Source organism: Gallus gallus, chromosome 3, assembly GCF_016699485.2.
Source record: "Gallus gallus isolate bGalGal1 chromosome 3, bGalGal1.mat.broiler.GRCg7b, whole genome shotgun sequence".
NCBI classification, from domain to species: Eukaryota; Metazoa; Chordata; class Aves; order Galliformes; family Phasianidae; genus Gallus; species Gallus gallus.
In genome coordinates, this window is record NC_052534.1 from 922,522 (window position 1) to 949,233 (window position 26,712).

The 26,712-nt window shown below is 39.9% G+C and overlaps 1 long non-coding RNA gene across 3 annotated transcripts in view; it reads right to left on the reverse strand.

Annotated features, from left to right (window-relative positions):
• Positions 1–620: 620 nt before the first annotated feature.
• Positions 621–26,712, reverse strand: part of LOC121110468 — a 35,633-nt gene continuing 9,541 nt past the window's right edge. The window contains exons 3-5 of one of the 3 annotated variants that reach the window (XR_005858961.2): positions 4,078–5,863; positions 2,606–2,754; positions 621–2,137 (exon numbers count right to left, since the gene is read on the reverse strand). This is a non-coding gene — a long non-coding RNA (uncharacterized LOC121110468). Of the gene's footprint in view, positions 2,138–2,605; positions 5,864–26,712 lie in introns of all 3 variants that reach the window. The other 2 variants (XR_005858959.2, XR_005858960.2) reach the window with 2 other exon arrangements.

The following is a 26,712-nucleotide window of genomic DNA, read 5'->3' on the forward strand; positions in this document are numbered from 1 at the left end:
TGAACCTCTCAAAATATATCACTGATGGGAGGGAGTGAAAGAGAAGCGGGGGAGAGCAGCTGTGGCACTGAACTCTGTGACTGCCCCTCCAGCTCCAATCCAGAGCTGAAAGGCCTGTTCACCAGGGTACGATCAGGGCTGGGCTTAGGCTGTACCTCATTGCAGGTAAATTGTAATACCTCACTGTAGGTAAAACTCTTTCAGTTCCTAAACAGAGACTTAAAGCAGGCATGCCAATCCATGGGCCACATGCAGCCCAGTGCAGTGTGCACTGCAGCCATCCCCTGCCCCAGCCTCTCAGTGCCAACAGAACATCAGCGCGCTATGAACCCCATCTGGGCTGCAACCAGAGCACGGGCACAATCTGCCTCAATCATGTCATTGCTTTTTGGCAGTAGGTACTTTTGTGAACAACTGTTTTCAAGGATGAAGTACAGGAAGAGTAAAATGTCATAGAAAATCCTGGACAAACACCTCGAGGACTTACTAAGAATTGCAACCACTTCCATTGAAACAGATTGATGTGTTAGTTTCACAAAAGCAAGGTCACATATCACGCTAGTTTTATGTCCTTCTCTCTCTTGTATGTGTTTTAATGAGAAAAAAAAAAGCATTAAAAACTAAAGTAAGCTTTGTTTCTTTATATACATTAAATATATTATATACTTAATGAGAGCTGCTCCAAAAATAATGCCTGCTGTTTTATTATGTTGGCCCACAGTATCAGAGGCTGATGTTGATCATATGGTTAAACCCTGCCACAAATATTTCATTACATTTTGTTGTCCTGTGACAGGTGGCAGCAGGACTGTGCGACAAATTGGCATCTGACATGAAAGTGCATATGAAACAAAGGTGTGTCACTGAATTCCTCCATACAGAAAAAAATGGCACCCACTGACATTCACTGATGCTTGCTGCACGTTTGTAGAGACCAAACAGCGGATGGGAGCACAGAGAGGTGATGGGTGGTGCATTTCAGCAGTGTGACAACAGAAACAGTGGGTCACCTGTGCTGGTACAGATTTTTACAAGCACAGCATGCAGGCTCTTGTTCATCTCTGTCAAAAGTGCATAGATGGTGATGGTGACTATGTTGAAAAATAGCATTCTGTAGCTGAGAATTTGCTCAATCAAACAGTGTTATTGTGCTCTTTGTATCTGTTTCCATTTCCTTGAAAATAAATAGTATGCATTACTTTTGGAGTTATCTATGTATATGCAGCCCAAGACAATTTATCTTCCCTCAGTGTGGCCCAGGCAAACAAAACATTGGACACCCATGACTGGTGTGATCTCCACAGAAAAATCTGATTTCCTCAGAAATTTGCAGCAGAACTATTAATGACTCAGGCAAAACTAGGATCATTCTACCAGATTTTAGCCCAGAAATCAATAAAAACCCCATATACATAGCACATATTATTAATACCTGGTATTAAAATTCATTTATCATTAAGTCACCCTCAAAAAAGGAATGCAGTTCAGTCATAAACATGTACTTGGTGGCATAAGAGAAGAGTGTGACAGCTTTGAACAAATCCCCATTCATATTAATACAATGGCATCAACATTCACATACATTAATTCTTGGCTGAGCTTTCTTTACTGCCCCACTGCAACTCGCAAAATTTTTTCCTCATCACTGTGCTAAATAAATGTTTGAGTTAGTAAACAATCTTCAACTGTACTCCTTGGCTGTGTGTTAGTTTTTACACTGAAATGTATTCACCATCTACTGACCTAGTACCTATACAAACCAAGGCCTATTGAAGCCAGTTTCATTGTTCCTCATTATTTACCCTGTTCCAATTGCTTCCAGATGGTACAGCAATACAACGACTCTATTCATTCCTCCCTGGAAGTCCCAGAGGGTGGCAGTGGACAACGTTCCCCAGGAGTCCTCCCTTCTGCAGTCCAAGAAGGGACCTCATTCATCCTGACCACATTCATCCACAGCCATGATATGAGAATGTTCTCAAAGGGCAATAAAAAACTTTGCCAAGACATTTCTGATGATACCCAAGTTAGTATTTCTTCTTCAAGGAACACGATGAAAAACATCTCAGATGTGATACAGTACATTCAGGATGGCCAAAGTGATTTCAGTTTGCCCAGGCGTCATGTCATGGTAGGCCTCAAAAAGAAAGGTCATTTTAGGGAAGAAAACATATCAGGTGACACAGTTAAGTATTGCATCAAAGAGCGGGGAGTCACGCAGAAGAGAGAGGAGGATTTCAAATGGACTGATGCAATTAACAGTGTTTTCTGAGACAACCGAGAATAAAACAAACAAGAAATTTGTTCCAAACTTCCACAGCCATTGCTTTTCAGTCTATTACTTTTTCGAGATTCAAATGAATTGAAGTTAGCCTTGTCTGTGACAAAAGCAGAAATAGCAACAATGCCCTAGGTACTTATACATCCTTTATTTTATTCTTTCCATTGGAATATCTCAGAGGAGTTCATAAGTATAAACTTCTCAAGCAGTGAAGTACCATTCTACTTATTGCACCCATGGGAAAGTTACAGCAAAGAACAGGTTTGGTTGTGTGGCCAATAGATAAGTAGGAAGGTTTTGTCAGAATTAGAAACAGTTACTTACCGTTAACCTGGAGCCCTAGGCATTAGCCACTGGGTTTTCTTCGTGGTTGGGAAGAATAGATGCCAGCGAGAAGTTCAGGTGAGTGAGTCGAGAATTCAGCAGGCTCTGCTAAGAGTGTGCTGTTCAGGCAGCTGGTAGGTTACGGTGAACTGCAAGAGCAAATAACATCATGCTTTAATGTAGCGCACTTTTTAATCTGACAGACAAAAGCGTAACAATATCCAATGGCTGGCAGTCGACTCCTGAAGAAGTCCAGCTGGAAATCAAGTGCCATCTCTCTGACCACTTTGCAGCACTTGAATGAGAACAAAGCAGCTGGAAAGCTACCTAAGCCATCAAGTTAAAGCCATCATAGCTCTTTTGTTGCAAAAAGAATCCAGCTCAGAAAGGTTTTGCCTCCTCAGGAGTGCCAGAGCAACCCTTTTCAACAAAATGCTACACAGATTCCCGTGCTTCTTCAAAGAGGATTCAAAACGAGGTGGGATAACGCATGGCCCAGCTGTGAAATTGGACAGCAGGGACACCACAGTAGCTACGTGGGGCACAATTCACCAGTTGTCAGCCTATTTACTTGTTTTCAGTGGGGGGAAAACCATTGCTTTGCCCTTGAGTTTTGTAGCATAATTTCTTTTTGCTGCTTGTGGAAATGTGAAACTGTTAGCAGCCTTGCTTTGATAAGTATATAATTCTGAGGAAGGAAAAACTGGGGACCTAAAGAACATGGCTTTTTTTTCCCTCCCTTATTATAAAGTCATTTTTCAAATCACCTTTCTGACACATTTGTCCATATTGATTAGCTGCTTTTAGAATGACATTGTCTGACCTGTCTAAATCCATCAATTGCTCTCCTGCTGATGTTTAATTCCCAGTCTACTTTAGCTTCTAATGGTATGGTATGAATATTATTCATAAAGCCTTTTTGCTGAAAAGATCAATAATCATGTACATCTGAAGTTTGCATTCTGCATGTCGTTCAAGTAGCCCTTTAACTGGCCACAGACTCTTCCATTTTCCTTTTATCACTGTGGACTGTAAATGTTTCATTAGTAGCATTTAGAGAGTACATACTTGATACTATATCCCCAGGAGTTTCAAGTGAGTTATTAGGAACTTGTTCAGCAGAAGGATTAATGCATATTCCCAGTAGTTTTCATTGCATTTCCATTCTGTGCGCCACAAATTCTACTGTTAAATATGTTTTGTCCACTTAAAAACTGTTTGGTAGGGAAGGCATGCCTTAATTGTTCCCAAGACATTGGGTAATGCTCTACTGATGGGCCTAAGGTTGAACTAATAGGCAAGTAAGATGCAGTTTAGCTTCAGCAGGTTTTAAAGTACTAATGAGGCACAATATACTGAAGTTAAGAACTTGTCAAGATGGGCACTTCAGATAAAAAGTTGAAAGAACCTTTTTTTTTTTTTTTTCATTAAAACACACACACACACACACCAAAAAACAAGCAATGACTTACCCCAGTACTGAGAGGGTGATATGTTAATTAAATATTTTCTCACTTAATCGACATTTCCTTCCCAAAACCTGAAGAATTCAAGTACAATTTCAGTGAAAGAATTCACTGCATTTTAGATAAAGATGATGTTAGTAAAAGAATTTTTAGGAAACACTTTTTAAAACCGGAGCCCTGAACAAAGCACAAAATATATCTGCCGGAACACTGTGGTAACTGTGGTTGTACAATACAGCTTTCAGCCTGCAGATTGGGCGAGTTGGATATCCTGTATTCCAAGCTGCTGTTCGTACAGCTGCTTGCCTATATTTAGCGGGCATTGCAAGATGGGAAACGTCAGAGCCTTAAAAGTACAAATACTGACTAGTCACCATTTTAACGTTACAACATTTTCCTGGAAACCCTCTCAAGAGCAAGAAATGCAAAACTCTAGGTATTTAGTAACTGCAGGATTGATTGGAACTTCATTGAATTTTAACTACTGCATGCCAGGCTGCTGTGTTCAGTGACATAAAGTACTTCATTTTCACTTTATGACATAAAAGTCTAAGTGCCCTCCTGCTGAGGTGTATCAATCAAATCAGAGGTTCAAATATAGTATTATTTTGATGATGGTATGAGAGTGAAAATGATGCTTTAATTCACAGCCATTTGGTACCGAATGTCTTTGCAGTCAATAGTAGACTTCTGCATATACTTTTGCAGAGCCATTACTTCAGGGTTCAGAAAGTGGAACACAGCATGTCTGACAATGCTGTAGGACTTATTTATTTTGCTTTATTTAAGACCATAAAAATGTTTCTTGCATTGAAAAGTCAAACTCATTTTTAGAAAGATCGCCTCAAGACAGACGTTTCAAACAATTAAAAGTCAAGAATTTTGTCGATAGTGATATTTCAGAGGTGTTCTAAGAATGGTTATAAACTGTCCAAAGCCATTTTTTATGAAGAACACTGGAGACCTGCTGCATTGGGTAGGGCTACTGTAGGCTATGCAACGGGACATTTTCTTAATGTGACTGCCTCTCTGGCCATGTAGCACATGATAACTGTGGTTAAACAGAGTGAAATCCTCTGAGTTTGAAGAGCTCAACTATTCTGATGCCGAGGGATGAACAAAGTTAAATTGATTAATAAGCACCTTGGCTTATCTCATGTTTACGTCTTAAGTGGACTTTTTCTTACACAGCTAACTTAGCTCACCACACATCCTTGGTACATGGGCTTTCCTAGCTGTGTGCTTTACAAATTTAACACAAACCTGTACCAAGTGGACCATACATGACAGAAGAACCACTTCTCTTGATTCAGAGGAACTGTGGAATACAGCTACTTTTCTTCCATGAGAGCTGTTCAATAGTATGTTAAATTACCTCAGTTGGGCACTCTATAGAAATATTCAAGAAGAAATTCTGTAAAAATTAAAAAACAAAACAAAACAAAACAAAAAAAACAGAAGCATATGCACTTTTCATCTTTTTTTGCAGTAAAAGAACTAAGATATGACAGAACTGCTTGAATGTTAAAGAGAGAAAATATGACCTGCAGGTAGATATTCAATTTGGGAAAAAATAAAGAAGTTTGAAGCTCTGAAGCTAAACCATATGCTGGTTTCCAATGACTTGGCATGGAAATGAACAAACACTGAAAAGCCTCGGTCCTCAATAACCAAATCCTTCAGTTCCATGCTGTAACTCAAGTAAATGCTCAATTTCAGAGGAATGTAGGATCTTTCTGAATCTGCTGCTCTCCCACCACAAGAAAGGACTCAGCCTCAGTAGTCTGCATTCCTGAAAAAGAAAATGTAGACTGCTTTACTCACGGTATGGGAGCACAACAGGGGACAGTTAGTCTTTTGCACCTGAAAACCACAGAAAGCATTTCTGTACATGTTTTTGATGCCTTTCTTGGCACTCTGCCACTCTTCCCTTGGACCAAGTAAGAGCAGCAAGGTTTTTGTGAGCGAGACAGCTGAGATTGTTGGAGAGGCATCAGGAGACAAAATCTAACAAGTGAAAAATGGCAGAATTTTGAGGTTATGAACTGGTTTTTACCTTCCTCAAAGGGAAACCTGAATCAGAAGCCTGAAGAAGCACAAATGAAGTTCCAGGATTGGGTGCTGAATGTTATGTCTAGAAAGACTTCACTTGGTCTCTTACATGTACCACCAACACATCAAACATTTCCCTTCCAAACACAGATACACCTTGTTATTTTGCTTTTGTTGACCCTTCACAAGATGACCTCTTCTACAGCTTCCCATACTCTTAAGGCAGTTTGAAAGCACTGCTGTACTGTGCTTAACCCTGACCCAAAGGACAAAAATCACTACGCTGCAAGGAATGCTGCAGTATTTGTGGTGGTTAACGTTTACTCCTTATTGCTAACTTTCTGTTTTCTGCCTATCACATCACAGGGTTTTCTTGGATTCAGTATGAACTAGGAAGGAAGAAGGGGCAGGAAAGGAAGAAAAAACAAACAAACAAAATTGTTATGAAGGCTTGCTTCATGATGCTTCCTTAGCAAATGACAACGTAAGGATTCACTTAATGTTAATATAGAGATTTTCAGAGTAATATATATTTTTCTTTACTAAGAAAGGTACATCATGTTGCCAAGTAACTACATCAGCAAAGCAAATGTATGGCATTGTGCCCCTACAATTTCTCTTCTGGCTGCCCAGCATGCAGCTCAGCAAGCAAGGATACAGGCCACTGACTGCAAAAGATGTGGTTTTATTTATTAATTGCAAAGCTCCAGGTTATAGAAGTGCCGCTCAGACTTGCTATGCTTTCCATACAAATAATTGATCATTTTATAGCTCAGCACAGCTACTACGAGAACATGCAACGCACAGAAGATCAGGCATTTGTTGATATTTAGTGTAGTACGTAGGGAATACAATAGAAGCCAGAAAAACTCTGTTCCTATGATTCCTTTCTTCACCCCCTATTTGGTTAGACCATAGGCTGAATGTAAGTTGGGAATTACAGGTTGTGATGAATGATGCCTATGGAGTATATCATCTTCCATCTCACCCTTTGCAGGGTTATCTGCTATTATTTGCTGCACTTTGCTCTATCACTGCCAGCAGATTTCTTGGAAATCTTTGAAAATCATTGTGTCCCTTCAAATGTGAAGCACTTAATTGTCCTGAAGATTAATCAGGCACATTTACAAATCTTAATGCTCCAGGTTTTATGTGATGTCATTTGGTCAGCCCAACCCAAGAATTTCCAATATGGTCCATGCTTTGCATCTTCACTACAGAATCCTGGAGTCAGAGAACCTGGCAGAGGAGACACTGCAACACCCTTTGCTGCGACGGATGACTCTGTTACTATGAATATGTCCAACACAGCCTTAGTCTAACTTCTATTGCAAGAACAGTGCCTCTCGGAGTGAGAAGATGTAATCTCTTTCTGAGACTGCTCCACCTAAACCAAGCAGATTGCTGTCAAACATGCCAACAATCCTTCTTGTACCTACAAAGCATGGACATGCGCACGCAGATGCTATGGAAGACAGTGACAACGTACTGACCTGAGCATGCTAAACAGAATTTCAAAGACTAAAAGCATCATCAGCGTCACAGTTGTCTGCCCTGTATTATACAGCAAATTTCAGCAGCTCCTGCAGTGAATTTCTCTCTTAATGTCTCTTTAATGTTCTATTGCATCTGAACACATCCAGTCCAAGAGTTAAGGCAAGTTCCCAAAACTGAAGAGAAGATGCTAACAAAAGCACTTAAAAAGCCAACGTTACATTTACTCCTAAATTGATGTCTGTGATTTAATAACATGGAATAAGAATAAATGTTAACTCTGGAAGTGTGAGCCATTTCCTGCTCATGTTCATGCTTTAGGGAAAGGCATAGAAACTTTCACAAAGTCTTCACCAGTACACGAGATGTGTAAGTATTTTTGTGTATATATTGGCAGTTGAAGGATTTTTTTGCAACTTTGGCTGTACGTGTTCCCAGTTTTCCCACAAAAACTGCAAGAGTAGAATAAAGCTCTGGTAAAAGTAAATAAATGTTACTCTTATCTGCACAGTGGATCAAATTTTACTTTTTCTTTTACATGCCAAAACTGCTAGCTTGACAACCCTAAACTTTGCACCCCCTTTGGATCTCTGCAAGACAACACCTGTATAGTAAATGGAACAACATGTTATGTCTCCCCACTGCTCTACTGCAGCATTTCAAGCCTCCTTTGGAAAAGCAGCTTCAAAGCATTAAAATACAAATCTATTCTTATGCCCAGTCCATACTTGGTCTATCTGCTCACACTACTAACCAGAGTGCCAATTAGTGTCAGTTGCAATGGTGAATTCTGTACTAAAAGCATTCTTTAGCTGGGAATTGGGCTCAAAGACCGTTGTCTCATTTCACACTGGAAATCAAAACAGTCATCATGCAGTAATAACTTTTGGTCACTGCTAACCCAGACCTCATCAAACCACTGACCTTGAAACAAAAAAAGTCTGCGTCCCACTTCCCTTCCTCCCATTTCTCTAGACCAGTACTGCCAAGAGTTTTTAGGACTGGAAGGAATCCAAATGTAATGGGTTTGTCATTGAACCCTGAGCCCTAAACTGGAAGCCAATGAGATCTATTATTTGGGGGGGGGGGGGTGGAATTAAAAGCATTCAATTTTCAGCAACAGGCTATGAGCAGTGCAATACCTACAGAACCCATAATCGCTGACCCTGGGACATCTCTCACCACTGGCAGAAAGCCATCCAAAGTTTTCTTATGGCAACAGTCTTTGATGCAGTTCAATTTATATGCAGAACCCTGCATATTTGGACTCAGTCCACTCTAACTGACCACTTAAGTTATCGGGTCCTTATTTATTTGAATTATTAGTTCAGATTAATTGAAGAGGTTTTATTACTGAGGCAGTGCTGCTCTACTACTCCCTTCACAATTTGAATCAAATAGTGAGATTATTTGGAATAATGGAGATAAAATTTTGGTTTGTTGTCTTTTATTCCTATTTTTAAATAGCTATATATACTACATTAACTGGGTTATAACTTACCTGCTGATCTCTTATGTGATTTTTTTCGGAACAACAGTTGCTCTCTTTTCATTTTCAGAAAACAAAAACCCAGAATTTAAAGTGAGATCTGTGTATAACTATATATACATATATGTATGTGTTATAAAAACTACGGCACAGATATCTACATATGCTGTCACTTTTAAACAAATTAATCCAAGGCTCTGAAAATACCTAATATGTGAGTATTCTACATTTGGTCTGAGATATTTAAAATTACTAAGGCTGGCTTTTGCATTACACATGAGACATTTCCCTGTTAAAAAATAAATCTCTTTTCTCATGCCCAAGAAGTCCTTTATGAGACTTGTAAGGAAACACAGTGTGGATTGCCATGAACAGAGTAATAATCATAAAATTAGAAACAAAAGAATGAGACAAAGCAAAGCTCTTTTTTTTTTCCTTCCTTCTTTCTTTCTTTCTTTTCTTTTTCTTTTTCTTTTTTTTTAAGATTCTAAATCACACACAAAACATTTGTTCTGCTCCAGCTCTTTGTGAACTAATTGGCTCTCCTGGAGGGACAGGTAATTGTACTTGACTACACAAGCTGTCCTGAAGCTCCCTTGGAAAGCTCCAGTAAGCTTCCAGTGTTAGCAGCCATCAAGGATTTCACAGGTCAGGCATCGGATCGATACAGCTAAAAGCAGCAGGGACTGTAATGTCGACAGCAGGTTTCAGAAAACGCTGCAAGTGCCAGTTTGTTCCCCTTCATGCAGAAGCTCAAGACAGCTTAATTAACCCTTGGAAAATACAATTTATCCAGAGGCTCTGCGGGTCTCTGCTAGGCCTTATTGGTGAACTGATAGCAGAGATACTGTAGCTGGCAGCTCTGAATTCCCATTTCCCCCCTTAATGCCGTTTCAGTTAGGATGCAAACAAAACATGGTTTTAGGTGGACGTGTTCTCCTTGTCCTGAAGAGCATGCTACTGGAGGCCAGGGAGTGGCTGTTTTGTTAGAACTCGCTATTTCAGCATGAGCCGGGCCCAGCAGGTGCATTGATCACTCACGTCTCTGGCTGTGAGTGTGTGCATGCCTGAGAGTGTGCGACAGAAAGAAAGAAACAGAGAGAGGGAGAGTCAGCTCCCACAGGTCTAAATGCTTCTTTGCCCTCTTGTAAAGATGTTCCCTTGTTAGTTGTCTATTTTTACTATCTTTTAATACTGCCTGGCCATGAAAAGTACAGACAAGGTAATTTTCCACCTCCCAAAACATCCACATCTTAGAAGACAAAGAACTTGCCAGGGGTGACAGAGCAGGAAGAAGTTAGCTTGTCTGACGTGATATTCAAATGCGTGTCTCCGGTGTCAAGCCAACGGGCTGAAGGGTTTTTCCTTCCACAGCTCTTTTCAAGCTCAGGAAATCCTCCAAGTAGACATGCATCAGGCAACCAAGGAAAAAATATTCCAGTTACTGAGGCTTCACAATTCTACCACATAAATATGCTGGGAATTCAGTATTTTAAATGTTAACTCCACTTATACTTCCACTAGTTATGTTTTTATTTGTATAATTTCAATTAATTCACCTAAACTTGTGTTCTTCACTTTAGATTTACGTTCATTAGTGAATGAAAACACATAGCATTTGTTCCAGAACAGTGAGCCTCACTGGAGTAAGTGAGATAAACACTGCTTATGAAGTAGAGGAAATCAGATTAAAAGGACTTCTATACACACACACACACAAACAAACCATAATAAACACTTTCACATATGTACAAAGATTTGTGACATTTACACAACTTTGAATCCACATTTTCAACTTCAGTAACCATTAAAGGCTTAGGAACTTATGATGGAATAGAAAAATGCTGAACAAAAAGCAACCAGGAACCTAAGTAAAAAGAAACAAACAAAAAAGACAAACCCACGAAATAGGCTGGACAATATCTGTGATTTTGGCTTTAACAAGCTCACAAAAACAGTGCACAAAAAGTTCTTGATGGAATTATTTAATACATCTGTGTCATAGACCTCCTACCCAAGCAGCTAGATATTAATTTGTCAAAAAAGCTTGCAGGAGACAGTCTGCCAGAGGTAGTGAAAGGATGCTGTGAAAGGCCTGCAAGCAAAGGGTAATGCTAGATACTTGACACGTTTCAACCTGGTATGTTGCTACCTAGTGGGGAGCCTGTGCTCGTTTGACATTTGTATTAATGATGGGCAAGAAAAAATAAAACAGTGCTTGAATGACAAATGCAGAAGTGAGAAAGGGCTGGACTGTGCCCAACACATATGTGCAAATACAGAAGATACATTGCAATGAAGAAATTGCACTTACAGTACATGTACAGGCTAGTTTCATGCCAGCAAAACCACCAGTGGTATTGGATAGACTGTTACACTCCCTGCCAGGAGAAGACTTTGCAGAGGAATGAAGACACAATAAGGCAATAACAACAAGTTAAGTTTTATGACTGCTTATACCAGCTCCAAGTCAGCCTCCAGAATGTAAGAAAGGGACAAGAAAAGAACTGCTTCTTTCATGGTTCGTGAGCGGTTAGAAGGTAGGAATGCTACATTTAGCACCACTGTACATCAGATTTGTATTATTAAACACCCTCCTATTTTAGAGAAACTTTTGCATAGCAGTTCAGACTACAACCAAAACATGCTTAAGAAGATAATAGAACTCCATTAGTTATACAGGATTTGTGAAATCAAGTGCAAGAAAAAAGCACTGCTAAGCACATTGTCCCTGTTCTTAGGAAAGGCCAGTGCAGAACTGAAGAATGGGCAAGATACCAGAAGATGCCAAGGGCAAGATTTATTATTAGTGCTAGAATATCAATTACATAAATGAACATTTTCGACACTACAGTGTACGTGCATGTCCACAGACAGGCAATGAGGTATGCAGGCATGAAAAAAAAGAGCTGAATTTTCCTCATATCTGCCACAGGTCTCATTGTTCTCTCTTTTCCCTGTTACTGTCTTTTTCTGTACCTTTTGCTGCATTTATTTCGTTCTTTTTCCCCCTCTCCATTATTAACCCTCATAAGGACTCAAATGCTGTCAGAACCAACCATAACACACAACGCGTGACCAGCTGGTGTGCATGTGGGAACAAATGTAAAATTTGTATGGCTAAAGCCAGAACGTGCTCTTGTGCTTAACAAATTAAGTATTGCAACACACCATGCTCCAGAGATGTTGGGCAGCATGGCAGCGTCCATGTGGTTAGACTGCTTCCTTTCCTCTGGCACCACTTGCTATGAACATTAGAAAAAACATACACACTGAGACCATTTTCTTCAGAAAATACAAATGGTTTTGGAGGACATGCAGTGAAGTGCAGTTCATGACAGATTCAGAATATGATGAGTAAAGATACTTTAGGAGAGCTTGCTCTGACATATTCGAAACAACATACTGCTGTGAGAGTAAAATAAATGTAAGTCTGATGTAGCTTGATAATTCCATTTTAATAATATCAACAAAGAGCTTTTACATGCCTCTAATACAGTTTCAGAATCAGATCTTCCACTTAATTATCAGGGATTGCAGGCTCACCAAGATTGTGTACCTATTCCTGTTTAAAGGTTGGCACTTTAAGTGCTTTAAAATCCACATGCTTGCTAAAATTGCCTCTGTATTTGGTGTGCCCTGTGAGGATCTGAGGTAACATTAGCGTCATAAGCTGAGGTTCATGTCTGCCCATGCTTTTCAAGATATGACCTGAAAAAAACCCAACTTTTTCTAAGTGAACAAATTCTGATAAACTGTTTTTCTACTCTTGCATACCCATAGCAGATCAAACTGTAGTTTTTACAGTGCACAAGGTTGTTAGCATTCAAAATTTGGCACACCAAATAGGTAAATGCTTAAATTTCTGATCCTAAGAGACTATATAACATACTAGGTATCAGAAAGAAGAATGTCTTCCCACTTACTAGTCAACTTTGATTGAATACCAAATAGCTTTTGTTAAATCTCCTCTAGAATTGCTGCAGTAGAGTTTGCTGAACACACCTCCTGGCACTGTACCTAACTGTTAGACTCAAAGGCAGCACATTAAGGTTTCCTGGGGGTCCTCAGCCAGAACCTTTTCAGCCAAGATGCAACCTTGAGAAGCAGAAGGGAGAAACGTAGTTATAGCATATCAAAGTCTCCAATAAAGGACTCCTAGCTCTTGCCTCTTTTCAGAATGTGCCTAATATATTCTGAAGTGTGTATTACCCCCTTCTGATCACATTACAAGGAAGCTGGCTGCTGTTTTCCTTACAGTCCTCAATGTAGTTTAGCATACATATGCTTGCTACAGCGTTCAGGATTTGAGTTTGCAGATCTCTACAACTCATTATACAGAAGAGCAACGCAAAAGTCTATGGAAACTCAGGACACAACACTGCAGAAGCCTGTTTTGTGAACATGAGCAGAAGTCATGCCCCTGTAACAGCAGACAGCTGAAACTGCAGATGTCCAGAGGATGTTGCTGAGAGTAAGCTGGACGTCAGAACTGTTGCTCCAGGCTGATGCAGAGGGAGTGAGAAGGGGAAGCAGGTGGTGTAAAGGCAGTCACTACAAACCCAAGAAAGTGACAGAGGCAGAAGTATACTTGACATTAAGGGATGAGCAGCATGCTGCCTGGCACTAAGAAATTCTTAGTTTCCTGCACTTATATATGCTTAACACAGCAATTACCTTACTATCAGAACCAATCGGTATGTTTTCTCCAAGCCCAAACAGATCAAGATAGAATCAGATTCAACAAGATTGCTCAATGACCAGGGTAAAACTTGGAATACCAGGTGTCATCAGAAGAAGATCACTGGAGCTGTGAATACTAACTGTAATTGTTCCAAAGATGAGCTCACGCTCCAGAAAGGAGAGAGACAGGGCTAGGACAGAATGAGGATGAGATCAGGAGTTTCATCCAAGTGCTCCAATTGGTGCTAGAAAGATTGAGAAGGGAACCTTGCTATCTCTGAAAGGAACAAGTACCTCCTGCAGCAGTTTAACACACCTAGGCTGAACACTGCAGATTTAATTTGCTTTTCAAATCTGGCCAGTGTATACTCATGCTCAGCCACATTCCTGAAAAGTGTAATGGGTATTGATTTTAAAGATAACAAAGTGATTTTCACACAGTAAACATAGCAGAATGCAGTTACATAGTAGAAGAGGGCTGGATGCAGAGACTTCAAAAACTACACTGCTTAAATGCACAAGATTGGTACAGTAAAAAGAAGTCTGCATTTCTCCTAGCAACACTGCTCATAAAAGAAGAACGTAAATGGTGAGAATGCAGAAGAGGCATGTTACTGATATTCCACTGTACTGATATTCCACACCTTTCTATCACCATGGACGTGATACATAAACATTACTTAAATATTAAAAAGTACTGAACACTACTTTCTATTCAGATGAAGCTCTCGCCAGGCACCACTTCAGTGCAACTTAGTGGCTCAGGGAATCTCTAACAGAAGGGTGAAGGAGGGAAGAATGACTACAATGGGATGAATGATGGTCAACACCTATGTGATGACTAGAGAATCAAGGGACACCAAAACATTACCAGATAGATACAATAGTTCACAAAGGCAGAAGCTAGCTATAGAATCATGTTGTCCTGAGTAGCTACTTACAGGTGAAGTTAGTCCCAGTTTTCTCTTTAGTGGTACAGTTACTCCATTTTCTGAGATTTTTGTGGGCCACCCCTCAGAAAGCAGTGCTGGGAAACAAGCACATATATATACAAGAGGCTTTTGCTTTAATAGGAAGAACGTAAGGACCATAGAGTTGAAAGTGGACAGGCTTCAGTTTCTCTGTCAGCATGAAAACTGTGCTCGCTACAGTCCTGAATAAAGCTTCTTACAACTGCGGGATAAAATGTTTAGTGTAAGCTATTCACTGCAACTTTCTACATGTGCTGGGTGAGTATCCTGTGAAATAGCATGACTCTCCCTGCAGTTACAAAAACTGTAAAGCAACACTCAACAACTGTTTAGATGAACCTGTTTTACATCCTGAAAGCCTGGAATCACTTTATTTAGTCAGCAGTGGAGCAAAAGATGAATTAGAAGTAGCTTCCTGGTGTGTCTGGAAATACATCTGTATTTCATCACATAATGGAATAAACATGGCATAGTTTAAATTCAGGAATCTGTTATATAGATGATGGGTTCATTATAGGTACAAATTAGGAAGCTCTTTTGGGAAGATCAGCCTATTCTGAAGGTCACTGTCAGGTTAGATTCTACTCCAAAGCAGTTTCTTTTTACAGAGCCTGTAACTAACACATCTCCACTCCATGCTCAGCTTTTCTTCAGCTGAGCTTTTATTCACGTTTTGCCTTTTAATTCCAGAGAAGCCCCAAACTTAGGCGTACTCGTTGCTGTCCTAAGTCTTTACAGCACTTAACGTCTTGACGCTGTAACGTCATACCCAGCGAGAGCTGACACTTGCCCCTGCTGTCACTGCTTCTGCTGCAGAGGTGAGGCTCTGAATCCTTGCTGTGCACGATGAGTCCCACTTCCCCTGCTGCTCTGCTTCAGCAACAGGAGGCTGCATTTTGCATTTCTGAGCAGAGAAGCACCACAGCTGTATTCAGTTGGATCTCACATCGCAATAAATCGGCACTGCGACTGTGCAGAACTGACGCTCAGCATGAGAAGGATCTGAGAACTTGTTCTGTTAAGAAGTGGAAGAGAAAGGAGTGCGGAGCGGACTAGAAAGGAAGAACTCAGGTGTAAGGTGTAGCTTTTCCAAGAAGAGGGGAGTGCAATGGGAATGGAAAAGCAAGGGAAAAGCAAAGGGATCAGTAGGAAGACCAGTAAAAATGCCAGCAGAAAGACTGAGATGAGCAGAAGAAAAGGAGATAGTGCTAGACAGATAAAACGGGTTAATAAAAAATCAAAATATTGATAAAGGTGAGTTGGTTTGGTTCTCTGTGGCACCTCACGCTTCTGTCATCTATTAATTATTACATGAGACCAATTGCTGCACTCCACCAAAGCAGACTAGAGATGTGTTTCGATTCCATTTAAACCCTAGGAGCAACTTTGGTGCTGTGATGAGATCAGTAAAAGCATGTACTTGTACCGTCCTTTTAACTGCTTCCATTTTCAAAGCAGTGGAAGTTCTTAAACAGTTTTTTTTTCTTTGCTTCTTATGATAGTCCATAGTCTTAAGCTTGATACACACAAAAGACTTGCTCCTGTAAGTTGGTATTTGATGAATAAACTACAAAGAATTCGCTCTCTTTAGAAAACAGCAAAATCCTCAAATGACCTCATATGTGAGCGTCATGATGTCACCTGGGACAGTCCATCACATGCTAACTTGTATGATAAGATACTAGGACTTTTTTTTTTGTTGGCTTTTTTTTTGTTTTTAGAAAAAAGACTTGAAAGCACATTGCATGCCAAAATGGTAACTAGTAGAACAGAAGAATAACGCACTGAACTCTGGGACTTTTCAACACTGTGTTTGTTTCATCTGTTTGTGTTTCATGGCTCATTCAAATGTCAGCATGAAAATCACACATATAAACAAACCCCTCTAAGCATTCATGTTTTTTACTGTGCATTTTGAACAAGGTTTTTGATATTTTCATTTTACAACCAATTAATGAAAAACCACTTTGAGCATAAAGAGAAGATAATGTCAGGTTGTGACAGATGTTTTGTATGCGTGGTGCATTTATTGCAGTCCTTTCATTGGAAACCTGGAAAGAGAAGCTGCAAACAATATTATTTTGTTTGTCCACCACACCTTAAAAATACATCTGGGAGAAAAAAACCCTAGAAAAACCAAAGAAAAATCATTGCAGCGGTTAAAAATCAAAGTTCTCTGAAGGAGCACAAGCCTTCAACATTCTTGTCCGAAAAAATAAAAAGCTAGGGTCTTTTCTTATTTCTCTTCTAGTTCTCTTTTACAGTCTCCTCAAATCTGGAATGCAAGATACCTACTGCTATTTTTTTACTTACTATAGTTGGACCTTTTTGTCACCTGCTTCTGGATTTCATTGCACATATGGGCTTTGCTGCAGTAAAATTTCATCATGTCAAAGCCAGCAAAAGGCCTCATCTTTTTTACCACCTGATCTCTTTTCCAGTGAGAGGAAATGCAGGTGGTCATGTTTGGATACATTCTCCAACCTCTAAGCCTCTGGATGTGTAGAGAAGATCCTTCACGGATGGAGCTTCTTTTCCTTTAATTAGCTTATGTCTGCCAGTGGCAAGAAAACTTAGAGCCACAACTGTCAGGTGGCAACAAATTCAGATTTTAAACCACCACTGAGACATAATTACAATAGGGGCAATGATTGCTGTGGTAGTATGTGCTTCTATGTCATAGCTTGGATGTTCAAGGGCATTATTTACTTGCATACAGAAGAACATAAGATGCTTGTAGTGAACTGAACCTGAGATGACAACAGAGTCAGGAAAAGCAAATACTAAAAATGCCTTTATTAATGGGCACTGTGACAGTGGTCAGGCCAGCTAGGTGACAGGCAGCATGGCTATTTGCATCAGAACATCTACTGTACGTGATAGAACTTGAAAAGTGGTTGAAACTTGATACTAGCCATTGTTGCTAAACAGGAATAGTTATACCTGGAGGTATGTGGGAAACACCATATCAGCTTCTGTGTCCATATGTACTGAAGAAACTCAACTTGGAATTAGTTGCATTCTCCAATGACCACTTCAACTCCAACATCAGGCTTAAATAGGAAAGTAACAGTCATATTTCATTTTGTTTTGTCCAGGTTCCATTAGCAGGAAAGGAAGTCCAGTGAACTGATGTAACCACAAAAGATAACTATAACCTGTTTTTCCTTAAACACCATCATGTCATTTATTGTTAGAAAAGCCACACAGAGTAAACGTGCTTTTCTATGTCAGGGGATTCTGCAAAGGCCACGGGTTTGACAGGAGCCAAATAACTATCACCAAAGAAAGCCATTATGCAGAGGCTAAGCTTTTGTCTTTAACAGAGTAACTACTGTTTGTGATATTGTCCCATAAAACTGTTTTATCCTTGACTACAGGGTTTAATAGGGAGATGGCTTTTGTGCTTCTTGTTAAAAATGACATATGCCTAGTCCATATGTTCCTTCTTCCTTCCTTAAATATATTTTTTAAAAGCTGTATTATGCCAGCAAGTTTTTCTAACAGGATACACATGCTTCTCTTGCTATAAGAAGAAAAATTTCAAAATCAAGTTACTCTTGAACTTTACCAAATGGCTCTACACAAAACGTCTCAGACTAGCTGATGAAAAGAACGTACATCTTTAAACATTTAGACACCTGCTTGAGTTCTGCCTTTTCTAACTGAAAATTACAATGACTTTTTCATCAGCTTGCCTCACACTTGCATTACAGCAACATTCAGCGTCAGCAACACAGTGTCACCTAGGGCAGCATGGCTCTGAGAAGCAGAGAGATCAACTGAAAAATCGAATTCCTCTGAGGGTTGCAGTGTAGTCCCTCATGAAACTCATCAGGAATCACAAACACAGCTGCATTAAGGCTCTCTGCACTAAGCAGTAGGCTCTTCCTGGCAGCAAGTTCTCACTAAGGAAGAAAAGTGAAAATAGGGGAGCAGGAGAGTTTCAACAGGGCAAGGTATGAACTCAGCTTCCAAGATATGGACTTCAGCCATGGACTCAAACTGAAAACTGAGTTTATGTACAGTCCTCCCGAGGCGTTCTAGAGAGGCCATTATCAAAGCACATAAAAGGTGATTTGGGCAGTTACCAACTGCGCACTCTTATTTCGATCAGCAAGCTTGCATAAGAACATTAATGAAATAAAAGCCTTGCAGTAGACAAGTACAAAAGCATCAGAGTTTCAGGGAATACTGCCCCAAGAGTGTGTCTGGTGTGTCTGGGATTGTCTTAGTTTTCCTTGTGCTATAAAATAAGCCTGTAATAATGCAGAACTGGATACAAGAAGTGTTTCCCAATAAACAAAAATGAACTTCACTCCCTTCTGCATTTAGCTAACAAAAAGAAAAAAAAGAAAAAAAGAGAGAGGGATTTAAAAGTCTCACTGAAACTATAGTGTACTGTAGAGCCAAGGAACAAAGTGCATCAGAGTGAGAGAATGATAAGATCACCGATAGCTTGAGGGAAAATTCACAAACTAAGAAACAGAAAGTATAGTGAAAATTAAGCAATTTAATTAATCTAATTCTAGGACACAAGTACTTTCTGCGGGGTAGTGAAACTGCCTGAATTGATTTCTGTTTGGTTTACAAGATTATACTGAACTACTGAGCACAACTGTTATGAAACCAGGAACAATGCAAATATGTATACCAATATGTTAGCACTGACACACTTGGGTCACTGGATGATGGCATCTATTTGCAAGTTTAGAATAGGAGAAATTATACAGAGGCGAGGAACAGCTTCCATTTAATGGAGCAGAAGTGTCAACCAGAAACACAAATATCATGTGGACTCTCCTTTGACTAATAGAAAATACAGTTGAAAAGTGCAGAAACTTCAGAAAGGTGAAGGCTGTGAGAGCCAATGTGATCATCTGGTCAAATAATCTAAAATATAAAATTTTAATATGTAATTTCCAAATCCAACCAAGTAAAGACCAAACCTGTGACCTGTCATAGCTTGGTAGGATGGAAGAGCTAATAGCTATATACTCTTGAAGGAAAGATTACATTTATAACCCATAAAAAGGAAAATAATCTCACAAGACACCTGCAAATCTTTTCCCTCTTCCATGTTTAATATTTCACAGTCTATACTCAAGGTAAGCCAAAAAGGTTTACAGACATTTTCAAGTAATCCTTGTTTTGGAAAGCTGAGATACAGGCTTTGCCTCTCTACCAGTCCTGTGATTTGACCCTTCACTTTACAGCTGTTGGCTGGGAGCTGTTGGGTTTGTGTTATTATGTTATATTTTTAAAATAGTCTGGCTGTTTTCCATGGATAAAAATAGATTTGTAACATCAACATGTATTGTGTGTAGCTGTATGTCTGAAAACATCCATGCTTTGTGTCTAGCCATCCTTCTCTCCTGAACAAGGAAGGATAGCCTGTGACATGTAGGCATTATATGATTGGTTCAGTGGGAAGCCATTCGTCTCATTCTGCTTTAAAATCAATGGTTTCAGAGTTTGAAGGAGGCTTAGAAGCACTGCAAAGATTTTGACACCCAGATACGTGTTGGATTTAAGTTGGTAGCAAAAACTGCCTGGAGGCCATCATCTTTGGGATGTGGTGCCCCTTACATACGTTCTGTGTTGCTCACTACATTCAGCCCTTCTATACCTTTATTACAGGGTAGACTCATCTTCTGTATGGGTAACATTCACCTTGGATGCATTATTGCTATTTCACACATCTTGTGACAAATTTACAAAGAGCTTCTTTATAGATTTTCTGCCACATATTAGAATAGGGAATGTAACTCTATTTTCTTTATGCATATTGTCTCTCATTTGGATTCAGATGCCCTTCACTCGCTAAGCAGAGGGTCAGCTCTTTCACAGCAAAAAAGCGCAAGACTGTTCTTCTCAATCTGAATGGGATGTTATTTATATGGTGATACTGCTGCCAGTTGGCTCTTCTAGCATTTACAGTGCTTTCATAAAAGTGCCAATATAGTTCAATATGACTTCATAAAGCCACATTGCATACAACTGTCATATAGTGAAAGATACTACCTTTTCCCTATAATGCTCCATGCCCACTCTTTCCTAGGAGTTCCAGCTTCAGTTTCTAGCACCCTTCCACGAAGCATTAACTCCATGATGTGCTGAACTGATCCACCTTGATGGAAAGGATAAATAGAATATTTACTGATTCACCTTGTGTGCACACCAGCGGTGGTGTAATGGGGGGGAAAGGGAAAATATTTTTTCCCTGCTCCGGCCCCATGGAGAAAGCAAGACTAAAGACTGAGACAGACCACTAGAACTTAATGACCCCTTGGTTAACTTATTGTTGTCATTTAGTCATAGGTGGCAGCAGAATAAAGAAGTCATTTAGTCATAGGTGGCAACAGAATAAAGAAGTAAAAACAGTTGCCACATGCCCTTCAGTGGTCATGTAAAACAGCTGTTTCATTGTTTATGACAAAAGAATAGCATATGAAGACTAGGATTCTATGAAATAATTTTTCTTTTGCTTTTCTTTTCCTAAAGACTCTCTGAATTTCTGCAAGTGATTGCCTGATCAATCTAGTGGCCTTCTATGATGGAGTGACAGCATCAGTGGACAAACAGAAGGCAAGTGATGCAATCTACCTGGAATTCTGCAAGGCCTTTGACATGATCCCTCTCCACATTCTTATCTCAAAATTGGAAAGATATGAAGATTTGAAGGGTGGATAAGAAGCTGGTTGGAAGGTCACAGCCAGAGGATTGTGGTCAGTGGCTCTGCATCCAGGTGGAGGCTGGTAACAAGTGGTGTCCCCCATGAGTCCATCTTGGGACTGGTACTCTTTAACATCTTTATCAGTAACATAGATGATAGGAGCAAGTGCACTCTCAGCAAGTTTTCTGACGACTCCAAGCTGAATGGTGCAGTTGATATGGCAGAAGAAAGGGATGCAATACAGAGGGATCTTCGTAAACTCAGAAGGTGGCCCCATATGAACTTAATGAGGTTCAAAAAGCAAAGTGCAATGTTTTGCACTTGTGTTGGAGTAATTCCTGGTATGTATACAGACTGGGAGAAGAAATCCTTAAGAGTAGCTCTGCTGAGAACGACTTGGGGGTCCTGGTAGATGAAAAACTGAATATGAGTCATATATGTCCTCTTGCAGCCCAGAAGGCCAATGGTATCCTGGGCTGAATCAGAAGAGGGGTGGCCAGCAGTGTGAGGGATTTGATTGTCCTCTACTTTGCCCTTGTGAGGCCACATCTGGAGCACTGAGTCCAGCACTGGGGCACCCAGCATAGGAAAGATGTGGAGCTTTTGCAGAGTATCCATAGGAGGGTCATAAAGATTATCTGAGGGCTGGAGCACCTCTCCTATGAAGACAGGCTGCAGGAGCTGGGCTTGTTCAGTCTGGAGACGAAAAGGATGCAGGGAGACCTCATTATGGCCTTGCAGTATTTAAAGGGATATTATAAACAGAAGGGGGAAAAAATCAATTTTTTATACAGATAGCGATAGGACAAGGATGAATGGTATTAAACTAAAGGAATGAAGATTTAGATTAGATGTTGGGGGAGGTTTTTCACTGAGAGGGCAGTGAGGTGATCGAACAAGATGCCCAGAGAGGTTGTGGATGCCTCATCCCTTGAGGTGTTCAAGGCCAGGTTGAATGGGGCCCTGGGCAACCTGATACAGTGCTTGATCTAGCAGTTGGCTGGCAGCAGGAGGGGTTGGAACTTGTTGATCCTTGAGTCACTTCCTTCCTAAGCCATTCTATTATTCTATGATCTCTTAAGGGGTTTCATAAAATGCTCTCCCATTTCAACTTCTTTTCCAGAAGACCTAAATCTGATGAATCTCTCAATGAGAGTAGGCCATTGTAGTGACACAGACACTTATACATGGCAGCATGGAAGTTTTGTCTCAAAGAAACAGAAAAACTGTAGTGATCTCAACAAATTTCTAGCTATTTCAGTTACAGTGCTTTGTTATGATGTTGTTTTGATCCTCTTGGTACAATTTTCCTAGTCAAGGTGGACACAACAAACACTACAGACAAAAAGACACAGTCTGCACCATGGATAGTTCTGCTGGAAAGCTCTCTACATAATTAAAGAATCCAAAAATGGTCTGAACTACCACTGCTTCCCAAACCTGCCCCAAATTTCAGCAGCAGTCTCTATACTTCCCAAGCCACATCAACCACAGGCTGCTTATAAATGCTGGCTGTGAAGTGGGCAAAAAAGCTTTGAATTTTTGCTCTCCTGATCTCATGCCTCAGCCAGAAAGAGACTCTTGTATTCTATATACTACTCAACGTCTTGTGATTAGCCACTGTGCTTCTCACAGTATTATGTGTTGCCTTTCTGCCAACCTTTCCTCCATTCACCAGCCAATCCAACCTTCAGATTTTGGCCACTTGGACTTTAATTCAGAAGTATCCTCACTTTTGAATACTCATTGGTCTAGTCTCCTTGGACATCTGTAGCCTCACATATACAACAATTCTTTTCTGTTTCAGCATTGCAGAAGATACAGGAAACAAAGGATTGTCCAGAGCTTCTATAATTGTGGCCAGAGAGCATATGAACAGTTAGTGAATGGTTGCTTACTGCAAAATGAAATTGATCCTTTTAGTATGTGACAAAATCTAAGGAAACATTCAGCTAGGCTTTCTACTACTAAGCAATTCAATGATGAAGTGGCTTCAGAGTTAAGAACTACTTTACCTTTCTATGTGAGCAAAATTCATAAGCACACACACACCCACAAAAAGAAAAGATCATCAGATAAACAGACCCTAACACACTTATTGCCGCTGGCATAGAATTCTGTAGTCCATTTATCAGCTGTCTCTGGGTCACCGTAACTGCAAAGAGCTTTTAATGCCCTGGGCCCATCTTCCTCAATAATGCTAAAATGCTGACATTGTAGATGTAGGTTAAAATATATTTTTAGAAGCTGTATGTATCTCAATATCAAGTTATATGAACTACTACTGAAATGTAAATAATTTTCGCATTAATTAAATCTTAACATACATCAAATCGATGTATACCAAATGTACAGTAATATATGCATTGTTAGGCTACCATGTACAGACTGGAATAAGTATTTGCACATTTTTTTTGAATGTAGCTAGCAAGAGTCTGTTAGTTTTGAAGGGACGATACGCCAAGTGTTCCAGTGTGAGAGATTTGGTTGGGAATGAGAATGTTTATCCCTTGTATTCCTAGTATTCACATAACCCACAGATGAGCCCAAGACACAAATCCAGACTAATGTGCTATACGGAAAGCAAAAGAAAGCTTATTTCTATCATCAGAAAACATCTTTATCTTGTTATCAGAAGCTACATTTCAGAGAGTAGCCGCTTCTCTATTTTTAACCATGTTTAGTATAGGAAAGTTTCAGTCGTAACACAGGCCCATGGGTGTCACTGTAACGTATGCCTGTTATCACTATAGATGAAAGCCATCAGAAAAAAATGTAAACTGTAATAAAATTGCCAGATATTCAATAACAAACTGTTATAGCTTTCAAATGATGGGGAAGTTCTGGCCCAGAGCAATTTGATGTAGCTTCAGTGTTGGTCCTGATCTGCATAATAGCATTGAAACAGATGACCTCAAGAGGTCCATTTTGGCCTCAATTTTATTATTTCAAATAAATAAATAAATAAATAAAATTATTACCAAAGTGAAATATAAACCATCATGAAAGTTGATGGAATACTAATTTATACCTTCAAATTTCAACTTATATGCATGAGGTGGCAGGTCTTTAAAGTAGAGATGAGAACTTCAGAGAGCTGGGCAATCACAAACCACATGAAGTTTAATAAATGCAAGTGCCAGATTCTGCACCTAGGAAGGGGTGACCCTGGCTATTCAGACTGGAGGATGAAATGATGGAGAGTAGCCCTGAAAGGAATGTGAGGGTCTTGGTCTACAATGTGCCCAGGCAGCCACAAATGCCAACAAATCCTGGGGTGCATCAAGCACAGCACTGTTAGCTGGTCAAGGAAAGGGAATGGCCGATTCTACACTGCACTGTTGTGGCCTCACCACAAATGCCTTGTGCAGTGTACAAAAAAGATGTAAAACTATTAGAGAATTTCCAAAGGAGGGCTAATGATGACGGTGAAAGGTATAGAGAAGACATTTGAGGAACAGCTGATGTCCTTAGGTTTGTTCAACCCAGAGAAGAGAAGACTGAGGGGAGACCTCATCTTGGCCTATGACTTCCTCACAAGGGGGAGCAGAGGGGCAGGCACTGGTCTAATCTCTCTGACGACAGCAACAGGAACTGATGGAATGGTATGAAGATGCAACAGGAGAGGGTCATGGTGGATATCTGGAAAAGGCTCTTCACCAAGAGAGTGCTTGGGCACTGAAACAGGATCCCGAAGACAGCGGTCATGGCACTGAGCTTGCCACAGTTTGGGAAACATCTGGACAATGCTCTCAGGCATACTGCCTAATTTTTGGGTGATCCTAGGTGGAGCTGGGAGTTGGACTTGATAATCCCTATGGGTCCTCTCAACTCTGTGTTTCTAAAATGGAAGTAAATTGCCAAGTTTCCATTGATTTCAGTGCAATGCACTGTCAGTCTGAGAGGTTTTCCACCACATGAATATATAGTGGTAAAAATACTGCATGTGAATATATCTAGAAAGATGTGTCTGAGTAACCTCTAGGCTACTGATGCTGTTCAAATGAAGTTGTCTTTTTCAACCCTGAACACTGAGCATTAATACAAACCAACCTTTTGATATACCTAAAGGGTGAGTGAATATAATCTATGAGTTACTGATGATAGGAAGAGAAGCTGGATATAATGATTTACCCAGTTAAAAACACAGCACAAGCAGAGTTACTGAAAGACAGCAGTCCTGACTTCACAATCCCTTCCCTTCTTCAGCACTGGGATAAAGGTGAAATGTCAGTAAATGAGAACTACTGCAAGCTACCGCTCAGCAGGCCAGTAGTCCTTTTAATGCCACAGCATGGAAGGAACAGTTTATGGCTTTCATACAACCTTTGACGCCCTATTTGCAACTTTGAGAGATGACTGCTGTAATTTGTCCTAATGCCCATTCCCTGGCTTGCTCACGAATTCACAGTTTCACTGCAGTGTCTATATAATACCTTAAATGTTGGCAATATAGTCTCCATTCAGCAGTTAAAGCAAGTATGGAGTGTACTGTAGTAAAACAAACAGCTGTACCCTACACAGAATAGTTCAAACCTCCAAATGAAATACTGAAATGAATCTCTACAGTGCGTCTAGTTTTATTGCACAGAGAGATGAGTCCATGAAGACCATATACACAGAAGCATTATTTTTTGATGGAAGTATAGTACTTTGCTGTTAGAAAAGCAGCTTTGACTGGTTTTCCTGTGCTTTTCTTGTAAGTACCATGTACCCAGCTGTCCCTTTTGTACAGCTTTATGTATCATTCTATGTATTATTTATACTTTGATAAGACAGAGGCACACAGGAGTCAGAACTCGTTTACATATCAGTTATGTAGTAAGTTACTGCTGCTATTGTGTAAAAGGTACTTTTGTTTACTCAGCAGTCCTATAATCCACTGATGATTAAAAAAAAGTCTCAATTAAGAGACAGTTGTTATATTTTCCCCTAAATATATTATAGTAGTATATTGATTTAATGGCCTGTTAATATTAAAGTGATGGTTTTGAAAATAGTTGCACATAGTTGCCTTTATTATTAAAAAAGCATTGTCAGGTGTAGGAGTATGGAATTGGAGTACTTACGTTAAAGAAAATTAAGGCAGAATGTCCATCTTCTTAACTCTAATAGACACTCGTTCTTCATCTTTTTCTTTTCAAATGTAAGAAAGCTCAAAATACTTAAACCAGGTTTAGTCGAATAAGAGAAAATAAGAGGACTGCCACACAGAAAATGACTAAATTATGCTCAGTTTAGGGGTTCCACTTTTCTCTTTTGCCTCAGGCTTTTGG